Here is a 14,578-nt window from a genome sequence, read left to right as displayed (position 1 = left end):
TTTCGTGAATTTTATAAAGGTATAGGGGTATTATTGTAATTATTGATGGCATTTTCGCAATTTTCAAAAAGTTTGAAGGGTGTTTTGGTAACTTGGAACGGGCCGTTCCAAAAGCAAAACGGGCCGTTCCAAGCTTTAAATTTTAACTAAGAATCTTGAATGAGAACGGGCTCAGAACGGCCGTTCCGACAAGGAGAACGGGCCGTTCTGATTGTGAAACGGACCGTTCTAAAGGGAGAACAGGCCGTTTCAAAAGGAGTACGGACCGTTCTGCTGGAAATTGGGAACGGGCCGTTCCGGTTTTGGAACGGGCCGTTCCAGTTCAAAAATTTACGTAGATTTTTCGAGCCCAGAACGGGCGTTCCGATTTTTGGAACGGCCGTACCGGGTAGGTGAGACAGAATTTCTATAAATAGGGGCTTGGGGAGTTATGAAAATTCATACCTTGGGAAGAGAAAATCCTTAGAGAAAGAGGGAGGAAAGGAAAGGAGGAGAAAAAGGAAGAGGAATCCGGTAGAGGTGGTTCTGTCAGAATAAAGAAAAGAGGAGAAAGAGGAGGAGGTTCTGTAACACCCTAGTTTTCAAAATGGTTATTATTACTATTATTATTATTATTATGTGGTATTTGGTCATAAATTGGTGGTTATATTTTACTTCAATTATAGATAATTTACACTCCATTTATGATTAATTGTAGGCTTTAGAAATATATGTATATTGTTGGGCTTAATTAGATAGTTGTAAACTTTCTTTTCAATAAAATCGTTTTCGCTGGGCTGACTGGCAAACCTCGGTGTTTAGGGCATAACTTGGGCTGTGATGGTCCAAATGATGCAAAATTGGTGTCAATGGAAATCTAAGAGAAACACGCACAACTTTTACAGAAATAGCCATTTGCAAAATCGGTCGTTTAGGAGGTCAAAATTGGAATTTGATTGATACAATTGTTTCTCGCTGGACTGATTGGCAAGCCTCGGTTTGTGGGGTATAACTTGGTCGGTGGTTGTTCAAATGATACAAACTTGGTGGCTATGGAAAGATAAGAGAAAATCCTACAACTTTCATGAAGGAAATATTTTCAGATTCGGCTGTCTATAAGGTCCAAATCAGTAGCTAAAGTCGATGAGGAAAAGAACATGGCACCAACTCCATTAATTCACACCAACTCCATTAATTCATCCCACCAACTTTAATAATTCATCTCACTAATTCATTCCACTTAGTTTTGTCTAAGATTTTTTCATTATTTTCCATTTTTTTAATGTGTCTTGAAGGCTATAAATAGCCCTTCACTTCTCCATTGCAAACCATCCCTCAATTCTCATTCTCTCTTCTCTTATACTCTCTTCTTCTCCTCTTCTTCTCTTTGAAGACCTAGAGGAATCCATAGGAGGTGGTTCTATCCTAGTAGAAGGAGCCTAGAGGAGGAAGCTCTTCTTTAGTTTCAGCGCTTGTCATCCAGGTAAGGGGGGGAGTGAGAAATCTCGCTCTGGGTGTGGGATTGTATGCTGGGTAGTGGGATTGGCCCCCAATCCTGTGTTTGTTGTATGTTATATTGTTTGTATGTTCTAATTGCTTGGTTAATATGTGTGTATGAATAGAAATTCTGTTGAGATTATGATTGTGAAAGTTATGAATATGATATGATAATGTGAATGTGATGTTTCTAATGATATGATGTGATGATGAAATATGATGTGAAATGACCATGAGATATGATTGACCATGAGATAGATAATGTGATAATGTGACAATGAGATATGAAATGTGATAAAGAGAAATTACCATGGAAAGTGATAAAGTGATATGAGAATGCATAGAGTCTTGTTTGACATGCATCATTTGCATAAAGTGATAAGGGTACGATATGGAATACGCCGCCAGAGAAGGCCCCCTAGTGTAAAAGCTGTGGGGATCAGTCCTTGGGGATGGCTCGGTTTGGAAGTCCCAGTCTCGCCCATTGTGTGCATGGGATGTATCTTGCGCGGCTTAGCTATCCCGACGAGACTCTGGTAGTATGTCCTTCTAGTGAGAGTGCGCAGAGGTTGTGTCCCGGCATGTACTCCTAGACTACTCTTTGTGTATTGCTAGCGGCAATATACTACGTGATAAGTGACTGGCGCCACATGCATGATAAAATGTAGTCCGTGTCCATACATGTGTCTTTTGATATTATATGACAAATGGATATGCCTTGAATGAGTAAGATGTGATATTGTTAATCTATGTTATATATGTTTTGTTTGTGTTTGGCTATCTAGTATATATATTCCTACACTGTGAGCCGAGTGAGATGTTTTCTCACTCCCTTTTTCTTTGTGTTGTTTTTCTTTAACCGTTATACAGGTGATTATCAGCATGAGGCTGAGGATGTTGGTCGTGAAGCTTAGGCTTCTTTATGGGCTATGCTCTGATAGGACATGTGACATCGGGGCATAGATAAGATTAGATTAGGATGTTAATGTTATTATTTTGGAAACTTGAGATTTATTTCTTTGTAATTTCTGCTGATTGTGTTTGTTAAAAATGTGATACTCTTTAAACATGTTTGATTATTAAATGTTATATTTAAATTTATTGAGTTATGATATGCGGGGTAGAGGGTGTCACATTTAGTGGTATCAGAGCAAGTCGATCTAATCGACCGTGAGTTATGAGTCTACTATGCTTGTTTGGTAGATTAATAATGTGATGAGTTGATTGATGTGCTAATATGATGATTGATTATGTTGTGTGCATTGTGTTCTCAGGATTTGTTTGATAGACATGATATAATTTGATGATGCTATTTTTGATTGCTCTTTTCATAATTGCTTATTTGTTTGATACTTCTTGCTTACGTAAGAAGTAGTGGTTGAGTAGTATCACTCGTATGGTGAGCTTATGTACCAATAGTACGGATAAAGCCTATTGAGACCTTAGAATTAGGAGAGACATTAATTTGTCAAAAGTTTACGATTAATGAAATTTAGGAATCTATAGTAGTAGCGATTGAATCCAAGGAGGTTGTATCTGAGAATTGGAGTTTTGATATTTTGATGAGAGGTTGAAACGTTCCTTGAGTATTGGTGCTTCATGTTAACTTTTATGGTTTAGGCAATATGTGAATATTATTCTCTAAGTCCTTTGCACTAAATATGTGAGCTGTTTTGGTCTAGGATTGTAATGGAAAGCTTGAATATGAGTTTAAGGTGGAAAGGAGTGAGTTTGGAATGGTTGAGGTATTTTGTGAAATGTTAGTACACTATTGCTGTATAATATGGGGATTATTTTCGTTAAAATTTTGTTGTGCCTGTATGAGTATCATATTGACAGAATCAGATTTTATGGTCTTCACAAAAGTAGTAGCTTTGGACGTTATCTTTCTAATGGAACTGGAATCAGGTAAAACGGAGGTATAGAACTCTAGTTATAGCTACTTTGGTGATCAAAGGTCTAGTTATAAGCGCTGAATATATCTGCTGCGGTTTTTGAAATTTGTAGCTAAGAAGATGATCTTTTTAGAATTCTATGTCTTCGTAGGAGTTGTAGCTTATTCTCTTATCTTTATTTTGAGATAGGTTTGAGATCATTTGAATAAGTATAACTCTCTAGGTATCATTTTCTTTAAACATTGTTGAAGGGATATGTATGGTTTCATGATATTTTTGAATCGTTAGGCAATGCAAGGATAAGAATTGATTTTGTTTTGGGGTGTTTGCATAAGGATTGAGAGGTTGTTTAAAGGTTGTATAATGCTATGTGATAAAGTTTGTTCATGTACATGCTTATCGATGGTATATTTGAAGGTTTAAAGATGGTATTCTAATATGATTTAGTAAGCATGTATGTTGATATGTGGATAGATTACCTTAGGGATCAATTGGTGAATGTCGTGTGGTTAGTGAGATTGATCTTAGGGTGTGATATGATCATATTGTAGTTGAAGGTGGAGATATATTCAAGACGGTTGTATGTTAAGTATTACTATTTTATTTTATCTTATTTATTGATTGATTGATTGATTTATTTATTATTTTTATTGTATAAGATAAGTTTTCTAGTTCTTGTAAATTCCAGTTAAGGTAAACATGGATATGTCTCAGGTAGAAGTTGTATTTAAGTGGGGAGATATCTAAAGATAAGAGTTTTATGATGTTAGCTTATTATTATTGGAGATTTATTGAAGGAATTTCTAAGATAGCTTTGCCCTTAACTACATTCACTAAGAGGAGTATTGTCTTTATGTGGGATAGTAAGTATGAGAGTAGTTCCAACTCTTAAGGCAAGATTGACTAGTGTTAATACTACTAGATTTTAGTAAGTCTTTTGTGGAACATAGTTATGTTTCTAAGATAAGATTGGATAGAGTGTGGATGCAAGAAGGAACAGATAAGTAGCTTATGATTCTAGAAAATTGAGAATTTATGAGAAGGAATTACCTTACCCATGACCTTGATTTGAAGACATTACCTATATGATTCTAAGCTTGAGGTATTTAGCGATCATAAGAGTTTTAAATATCTATTGACCAAAAGATAGTTAGAAATTTTTAAGGAATAAGATTTTGATCTTACTGGTTATTTGGCCAAAGCCATTGTGGTAACCAATGTTTTGAGTAGGAAACCTTTATATTTTTCCTTATGATTAGAAAGAAGGATCTTTTTAGGGATTTAAGTCTGACTTGTGAGATTACTCCTAGTGGTGAAAAACTAGGTGTGACTCGAGTAACAAGTGGATCATTGAGATAAATTGGAGAAATACAATTAGTTGATTCATATTGGTAACAAGATATGAGACTATAGAATAAGGTGATGGATAGAGGTTTGAATTGGTTGAAGATGGAGCAGTAAAATTAGTGATTTGATATGTATAACATGCTTAGGTGCTTGATCTTTACAGATGATCATAGAAGTAATATCAATATTATGACAGATGCCTTGATTACGATGATCACTAATATATTTAAGGATTGGATTTGATTGGAGAATTTAGGGACTTATGATTGATGTGTGAGACTACCTTTAGGAACATTGAATTGACTATGGTTGAAAATAACTAGTGAATTAATGGATGAGATTAGAATCTTTTCTAGTGAACCAAGTGGAAAAGATTAGTAGGAATATGATTAAAATTTATAAAAAAAAAAAAAAAAAAAAAAAAAAAAAAAATTGGAATTGATGTTGTTTTGAGGTGCAAGAATAAATTTGGGTGCTTAGTAATCTTGAAATTAGAAAGATGATCTTAAAGGGAGGACACAAGAGTACTCTTAGCATCCATTTAAGAGCCACTAAGATGTACCAAGACCTTAGGAAAATATTCCAGTGGCCTATGATAGAAGAATTTGTGTATGCTTGCTTAGTATGTTAGAAGGCTAAGGGAGAACATCAGAAACCTTCAGGTTTACTGCAACCTTTAGATGTGCCTGTGTGGAAATGAGATAGCATCTCGATGGATTTTGTAGTAGGATTACCTAGGACATGGAAGAACTTGGATGATTATATGGGTCATTGTGGATAGATTAACTAAGTCTGCCCATTTTATTCCCATTAACATTAGATACCCTTTGGAAAGGTTAACCAAGTTGTACATAGGTGAGATTGTAAGGTTGCATGGGGTTCCTACTAGTATAGTTTCGGATAGAGATCCTAGGTTCACCTCTAGATTTTGGGATGGCACCCTATGAGGCTTTGTATGGTAGGAGATGTAGAACACCTTTGTGTTGGGCAGAATCTGGAGAGAGTGCCATATTAGGAATTGAAATAGTTCAACAAACTACTGAAAAGGTTAGGACAATCCAAAAGAAAATGAGAGCATCACAGAGTAGGCAGAAGAGCTACCATGATAAAAGAAGGAAAGACCTTGAGTTTGAAGAAGGAGATCATGTATTCCTTAAAGTAACTCCTTGGACTGGAATTGGTAGAGCACTTAAATCTCGCAAGCTTACTCTACGATTCATTGGTCCCTACCAGATCCTTAAGAGAATTGGTGATGTAGCTTTCCAAATTGCGTTACCTCCATCCCTATCAAATCTTCATGATGTCTTTCATGTTTCTCAACCTAGAAAATACATTCATCTCATATTGTGGAATCCGACAACATTCAGTTAAAGGATAACCTCACCTATGAGACTATACCTTTGAGGATTGAGGATAAGAGGGTAAAGAAACTAAGAGGTAAGGAAATTCTTTTAGTCAAGGCTATTTGGGAATGAACTTTGAAGAAGGCGCTATATGGAAACTAGAAAGCAAGGGGAGAGAAGATTATCCATTCCTGTTTTCAGGTAAATTTCGAGGACGAAATTTCTTAAAGGAGGGGAGAATTGTAACACCCTAGTTTTCAAAATGGTTATTATTACTATTATTATTATTATTATGTGGTATTTGGTCATAAATTGGTGGTTATATTTTACTTCAATTATAGATAATTTACACTCCATTTATGATTAATTGTAGGCTTTAGAAATATATGTATATTGTTGGGCTTAATTAGATAGTTGTAAACTTTCTTTTCAATAAAATCGTTTTCGCTGGGCTGACTGGCAAACCTCGGTGTTTAGGGCATAACTTGGGCTGTGATGGTCCAAATGATGCAAAATTGGTGTCAATGGAAATCTAAGAGAAACACGCACAACTTTTACAGAAATAGCCATTTGCAAAATCGGTCGTTTAGGAGGTCAAAATTGGAATTTGATTGATACAATTGTTTCTCGCTGGACTGATTGGCAAGCCTCGGTTTGTGGGGTATAACTTGGTCGGTGGTTGTTCAAATGATACAAACTTGGTGGCTATGGAAAGATAAGAGAAAATCCTACAACTTTCATGAAGGAAATATTTTCAGATTCGGCTGTCTATAAGGTCCAAATCAGTAGCTAAAGTCGATGAGGAAAAGAACATGGCACCAACTCCATTAATTCACACCAACTCCATTAATTCATCCCACCAACTTTAATAATTCATCTCACTAATTCATTCCACTTAGTTTTGTCTAAGATTTTTTCATTATTTTCCATTTTTTTAATGTGTCTTGAAGGCTATAAATAGCCCTTCACTTCTCCATTGCAAACCATCCCTCAATTCTCATTCTCTCTTCTCTTATACTCTCTTCTTCTCCTCTTCTTCTCTTTGAAGACCTAGAGGAATCCATAGGAGGTGGTTCTATCCTAGTAGAAGGAGCCTAGAGGAGGAAGTTCTTCTTTAGTTTCAGCGCTTGTCATCCAGGTAAGGGGGGGAGTGAGAAATCTCGCTCTGGGTGTGGGATTGTATGCTGGGTAGTGGGATTGGCCCCCAATCCTGTGTTTGTTGTATGTTATATTGTTTGTATGTTCTAATTGCTTGGTTAATATGTGTGTATGAATAGAAATTCTGTTGAGATTATGATTGTGAAAGTTATGAATATGATATGATAATGTGAATGTGATGTTTCTAATGATATGATGTGATGATGAAATATGATGTGAAATGACCATGAGATATGATTGACCATGAGATAGATAATGTGATAATGTGACAATGAGATATGAAATGTGATAAAGAGAAATTACCATGGAAAGTGATAAAGTGATATGAGAATGCATAGAGTCTTGTTTGACATGCATCATTTGCATAAAGTGATAAGGGTACGATATGGAATACGCCGCCAGAGAAGGCCCCCTAGTGTAAAAGCTGTGGGGATCAGTCCTTGGGGATGGCTCGGTTTGGAAGTCCCAGTCTCGCCCATTGTGTGCATGGGATGTATCTTGCGCGGCTTAGCTATCCCGACGAGACTCTGGTAGTATGTCCTTCTAGTGAGAGTGCGCAGAGGTTGTGTCCCGGCATGTACTCCTAGACTACTCTTTGTGTATTGCTAGCGGCAATATACTACGTGATAAGTGACTGGCGCCACATGCATGATAAAATGTAGTCCGTGTCCATACATGTGTCTTTTGATATTATATGACAAATGGATATGCCTTGAATGAGTAAGATGTGATATTGTTAATCTATGTTATATATGTTTTGTTTGTGTTTGGCTATCTAGTATATATATTCCTACACTGTGAGCCGAGTGAGATGTTTTCTCACTCCCTTTTTCTTTGTGTTGTTTTTCTTTAACCGTTATACAGGTGATTATCAGCATGAGGCTGAGGATGTTGGTCGTGAAGCTTAGGCTTCTTTATGGGCTATGCTCTGATAGGACATGTGACATCGGGGCATAGATAAGATTAGATTAGGATGTTAATGTTATTATTTTGGAAACTTGAGATTTATTTCTTTGTAATTTCTGCTGATTGTGTTTGTTAAAAATGTGATACTCTTTAAACATGTTTGATTATTAAATGTTATATTTAAATTTATTGAGTTATGATATGCGGGGTAGAGGGTGTCACAGGTTCTGCTCAAATTTCGGTTCCTATCTAAGAAAGAGAGAGGAGGAGGTTCTGCCCGAGTTTTGGTTCAGGATTATCCAAGTAAGGGAAGTTAGTTTTTGAAATTATTAATTGTTTGATGATTAATATAATAAATGAATATTTTTGAACTGTGTCAAATTTTATTGAGTCGAGCTGAACTATATGTTGATTTTTAACAGTATTGTACTATAAGGATGTTGAACTCAGTTATGAATAGTAAGTTGTATTGAATACTACTTAGCTGTGTTGTATGCTGATTTGCTGTACTATATAATGCTGAACTGTATACTGATTATACCCACTTGAGGTGGTGTTGTTGCTGCTGTTGTTGCCGCTAAGTCGGTGTTGTTATAGCCACTAGAGTGGTGCTGTTGTTGCCGCTAAGTCGGTGTTGTTATAGCCACAGAGTGGTGCTGTTGTTGCCGCTAAGTCGGTGTTGTTATAGCCACAGAGTGGTGCTGTTGTTGCCGCTAAGTCGGTGTTGTTATAGCCACAGAGTGGTGCTGTTGTTGCCGCTAAGTCGGTGTTGTTATAGCCACTAGAGTGGTGCTGTTGTTGCCGCTAAGTCGGTGTTGTTATAGCCACTAGAGTGGTGCTGTTGTTGCCGCTAAGTCGGTGTTGTTATAGCCACTAGAGTGGTGCTGTTGTTGCCGCTAAGTCGGTGTTGTTATAGCCACTAGAGTGGTGCTGTTGTTGCCGCTAAGTCGGTGTTGTTATAACCGCATTACGGTGCTGATGTTGTTGAACAATATAAGCTGTGCAGTTGTGTTGATAATTATAACGATGAATTTATTTACATTGCTAATCCTTTACTAGTATGTTTTGATTTTTAAAGAATACTAGCTTACCCTTGCATGTTTTCCATGTGGTTGGAACTGCGATGATCATACTATGTATGGGAGCAGAGCAGGAATAGGTGGGCTTCTTGGGATGAGTCTCCGGCGGACTTTGGAGTTAATTTGCTTGTGTGGATATTTTGCTTGTAGCTACTTGGGATAGTAGCATTTGGTTGTAATTTTCCTTGGTACACTTTAACTCTAGTCAGACTGGAATCTTGTATATTTATATATTCTAGATCCTATATTTATATACTTGTTCTATCTGTCTGGTGTTTTAGTGTGCTATACCGTGTGTAGTGACCAGCCGGGTCGTTACACTTAATGGTATCAGAGCAGTTCGAGTCTAATGGACACTCTTTGGGGGTGGTTCCTTTAGGCTTTTGTTGTGCTAAACTCTGTGTTGTGTTGTCTTGTTGTGTTGATTGTTGTGTTAATTGTTGTGGTGATTTGTTGTGTTTGTGTGGCTTAGTTACTGTTTACTAAAGAAGTTGTTATCTTTGTAGAAGATGACTAGGACAAATGAGCAGATAGCTCGTGCCCTCGAGATGTTGGCCATGGCTATGCAACAACAAAATACCTATTTTGCTAGGATGGAGGTTGAGAGAGCTGCAGTTAGTGCAGCAAGACCTGCAGGGTCACAGGAGAGCCGAGATCTTGCTGAGTTCCGAAAGTGTAACCCTCCGCAGTTTACTGGAGATGGGGATTCAGAGGTAGCTGACCGCTGGATCCGTGAATTAGAGAAGATCTTTACCGTACTGGGATGTCCTCCAGAGAGGAGGATAGCATATGCTGTGTACATGCTTGTGGGAGAGGCTGAGCATTGGTGGAGAGGCACCTATCAGATGCTTATTGCTAGAGGAGTTACCGTTGACTGGGAGTGTTTCAGGACAGTGTTCATGGAGAAATACTTTCCTGACAGTGTAAGGCACGCCAAGGAGGTTGAATTTATGCGACTGCATCAGGGTGGGATGACAGTTTCTGAGTATGCGATAAAATTCGAGCACCTGGCCCGTTTTTATCCGCAGGTTATGCCTGAGGCTTGGAAATGCAGGAAATTTGCAGATGGATTGAGATATGAGCTGAAGAGGATGGTGGTGCCTATGGCCATCACGGAGTTCCCAGCCTTAGTGGAGAAGGCGAAGGTGGTTGAGCAGTTGGAAGGTGGCAACCGTACTGTAAGGACTATTGGAGGACCATATGGGTCCAAGAAGGGTGAGAGTCAGAGGAAACCATATGACAAGCCCCAACCACAGCGAGGGGGTTCTGTTTATAGGCAATCTTTCAGTGCTGCTAGTGGGGATAGACAGAGTGGAGGTGCCACTCTGAGATGTTTCAGGTGTGCTGGGCCCCACTTTATCAGGGACTGTCCGCACACGGAGAACCGTTGCTTCAGATGGGCCACGAATCGGCAAATTGTCCTACGGGGGATAGACCAGAGAGGAGCACTCAGAGGAGTAATGTACAGAGGGCTGATACTCAGAGGAGTGGTGCACAGAGAGCTGATACACAGAGGGGTGACAGACCTACTACTGCTGGTAGGGTGTTTGCTTTGACGGGTGCTGAGGCTTCGACTTCTTCTGATCTTGTGAAGGGAAAGGGCAAGGCCGCTGGTAAGGATGTGATGATTCTATTTGACTCTGGTGCTACGCATTCATTTATATCATATGCATGTGCTGCTTTGTTGGGTGTGCCTGTGTGTGAGTTGGGGTTGAGACTACTTGTGTCGACGCCCGCTTCTACTTCTGTGATTGCTTCTGAATTGTGCGTGGGTTGTCCAATTGTGGTGTATGAGAAGAAGTACAAGGTGAACTTGATTTGTTTACCTTTGGTGGATATTGACATAATCTTAGGGATGGATTGGTTGTCTGCCAATCGCATCCTTATAGACTGTGCCAATAGGCGGTTAATCTTCCCTCAAGAGGAGGATGAGCTGTTGATCTCAGCTGTTCAAGCTGAGTCCTTGCTGAGGGATGGGGCAGAGTGCTGTCTTCTGCTTGCTACCACGAGTGTGGAGACCGAGAGGATCTTAGCTGGTATCGATGTGGTGAAGGAGTATACCGAGGTGTTCCCTGACGAGGTGCCTGGGTTGCCTCCTGTTAGGGAGATGGAGTTCAGCATTGACCTGGTTCCAAGTGCGGGACCAGTGTCAGTAGCTCCCTATAGGATGGCTCCTGCTGAGCTGGCTGAGCTGAAAGATCAGTTGGAGGACTTATTGGAAAAGCAGTTGGTGCGACCAAGTGTTTCGCCGTGGGGTGCTCCTGTGTTGTTGGTAAAGAAGAAGGATGGGGGTAGTCGACTGTGTGTTGATTACCGGCAGCTGAACAAATTGACCATTAAGAACAAATATCCACTTCCCCGGATAGATGACTTAATGGATCAATTGAGGGGCGCGACGGTGTTTTCTAAGATTGATTTGAGGTCAGGATATCACCAGATTAGGGTGAAGGAGGGTGATATACCGAAGACTGCTTTCAGGACTAGGTATGGTCACTATGAATATGTTGTGATGCCGTTCGGTGTGACCAACGCCCCCGCTGTGTTCATGGACTACATGAACAGGATCTTTCGGCCGTTCTTGGATAAATTCGTGGTAGTGTTTATTGATGATATCTTAGTTTATTCAAGGACCCCGGAGGAACATGGAGAGCACTTGAGGACAGTGTTGGAGATTTTGAAAACGAAGCAATTGTATGCTAAGCTTTCAAAATGTGAGTTCTGGTTGGATGAGGTGAAGTTCTTGGGCCACGTGATTTCAGCTAAGGGGATTGCTGTTGATCCGGCTAAGGTGGAGTCGGTATTGCAGTGGGAACGCCCGAGGACTGTCACGGATATACGGAGCTTTGTGGGCTTAGCGGGTTACTATCGGAGGTTCATTGAAGGATTCTCTAGGATAGTAGCGCCTCTGACCCAGTTGACGAGGAAGGAGCAGCCGTTTATTTGGACAGATGCCTGTGAACGGAGCTTTGAGGAGTTGAAGAGAAGGTTGACTACTTCTCCTGTGTTGGTGTTACCGAATTCTGGTGAGCCTTTTGATGTGTACTGTGATGCTTCTCATCAGGGTCTGGGGTGTGTGTTGATGCAAAACGGGAAAGTGGTGGCGTATGCTTCAAGGCAACTGAAAACTCATGAGAGGAACTATCCCACTCATGATCTGGAGTTAGCAGCTGTGGTGTTTGCCTTAAAGACTTGGAGGCATTACTTGTATGGAGCTCGATTCAGTGTCTTCAGTGATCACAAAAGTCTGAAGTATCTGTTTGATCAGAAGGAGCTGAACATGAGACAGAGGCGGTGGATGGAGTTTCTGAAGGATTTTGATTTTCAGTTGATGTATCATCCAGGCAAGGCCAATGTGGTGGCAGATGCGCTGAGTAGGAAATCCATCCACATGACAAGTATGATGATTAGAGAGCTGGAGTTGATTGAGAAGTTCAGAGATTTGAATCTCTGTGTGGAGTTAGCTCAGGATCACATTAGTTGTGGGGCAGTTACCATAACTAATGAGTTCTTGAGGCAAGTTGGACTTAAGCAGTTGCAAGACACCGAACTGGTGAAGCTTCTTGGAATGTTGGGTAACGATAAAGCTGTAGGCTTTGAGCTGGGAGAGGATGGGATCTTAAGGTTCAGAGGCAGGATTTGCCTACCTCAGGATGCTGAGCTAAGGAGAGCTGTGCTAGAGGAAGGTCACAAGAGCAAACTTAGCATACATCCAGGTATGACTAAGATGTACCAAGACCTCAAGAAGACTTTCTGGTGGTCTGGTATGAAGAGAGAGATAGCTGAGTATGTGGCGGCCTGTTTAACCTGTCAGAAGGCAAAGGTTGAACATCAAAAGCCTAGTGGGTTAATGCAACAGATTGAGATTCCCGAATGGAAATGGGATAGCATTACTATGGATTTCATCGTGAGGTTGCCTAGGTCATCTAGGAATAGTGATGCTATCTGGGTGATTGTTGATCGGTTGACCAAGTGTGCGCATTTCTTGCCTGTCAACATCAAGTGGTCCTTAGAGAAGCTGACGCAGTTGTATATAAGGGAGATAGTTCGGTTGCACGGGGTGCCTTCCAGTATTATTTCCGACCGAGATCCGAGGTTCACTTCCAGATTCTGGCAGAGTCTACACCGAGCTTTAGGCACAAAGCTGAAGCTGAGTTCTGCTTATCATCCACAGACGGATGGTCAGTCAGAGAGGACAATCCAGTCCTTGGAGGATCTGCTGAGGGCTTGTATGTTAGATCACTTGGGTAGTTGGGAGGAAGTATTACCGCTTGTGGAGTTTACTTACAACAACAGTTTCCATGCTAGTATTGGGATGGCGCCGTTTGAAGCCTTATATGGCAGGAGATGTAGGACTCCTCTGTGCTGGTATCAGGATGGTGAGTCAGTGGTTGTGGGACCGGAGTTGATCCTACAGACTACTGAAAAGGTGAAGATGATTCAGGAGAAAATGAGGACTGCCCAGAGTAGGCAGAAATCATATGCTGACAAAAGGCGTAAGCCTTTAGAGTTTGCTGAGGGGGAACATGTGTTTCTGAAGGTGACTCCGACTTCTGGTGTGGGTAGAGCGCTGAAGACTCGGAAGTTAACACCAAGATTCGTGGGTCCCTATCAGATAATACAGCGTGTGGGTCCGGTTGCTTATCGGTTGGCTTTGCCACCGTCTCTTTCAAACCTACACGATGTATTTCATGTGTCCCAGCTGAGGAAGTATGTTCATGACCCGAGTCATGTGGTGGAGATGGATGAGGTGCAGGTGAAGGAGAATCTGACTTATGAAAAGAAACCGGTAGCTATAATTGATCATAAGTTGAAGGAGCTTCGTGGCAAGTCCATAAAATTGGTGAAAATTCTTTGGGATGCAACTACGGGTGAGGCAACTTGGGAAGTAGAAAGTCAGTTCAGTGAACAGTATCCATATCTCTTCTAAGTAAGTTAATTTTCGAGGACGAAAATTTTTGTTGTTGGGGAGAATTGTAATACCTTATTTTTTATTTATTATTATTATTTATTATTAAAATGGCATTTTCGTGAATTTTATAAAGGTATAGGGGTATTATTGTAATTATTGATGGCATTTTCGCAATTTTCAAAAAGTTTGAAGGGTGTTTTGGTAACTTGGAACGGGCCGTTCCAAAAGCAAAACGGGCCGTTCCAAGCTTTAAATTTTAACTAAGAATCTTGAATGAGAACGGGCTCAGAACGGCCGTTCCGACAAGGAGAACGGGCCGTTCTGATTGTGAAACGGACCGTTCTAAAGGGAGAACAGGCCGTTTCAAAAGGAGTACGGACCGTTCTGCTGGAAATTGGGAACGGGCCGTTCCGGTTTTGGAACGGGCCGTTCCAGTTCAAAAATTTACGTAGATTTTTCGAGCCC

General features: G+C 40.2%; 1 long non-coding RNA gene across 1 annotated transcript; it reads left to right on the top strand.

Annotated features, from left to right (window-relative positions):
* The first annotated feature begins 638 nt into the window (after positions 1–638).
* LOC145958188 (uncharacterized) lies at positions 639–9,666 on the top strand. The gene is made up of 4 exons (XR_014433837.1): positions 639–1,462; positions 2,347–7,199; positions 8,084–8,428; positions 9,274–9,666. It is a non-coding gene; the product is annotated as an uncharacterized LOC145958188 (long non-coding RNA).
* Positions 9,667–14,578: the final 4,912 nt, after the last annotated feature.

Source organism: Cajanus cajan, chromosome 5 (assembly GCF_000230855.2).
Source record: "Cajanus cajan strain Asha chromosome 5, NIPB_CcT2T_4, whole genome shotgun sequence".
In the NCBI taxonomy this organism is placed as follows: domain Eukaryota; kingdom Viridiplantae; phylum Streptophyta; class Magnoliopsida; order Fabales; family Fabaceae; genus Cajanus; species Cajanus cajan.
Note: the sequence above shows the minus strand (reverse complement) of the source record. Positions and strands in the feature narration are given on the sequence as shown.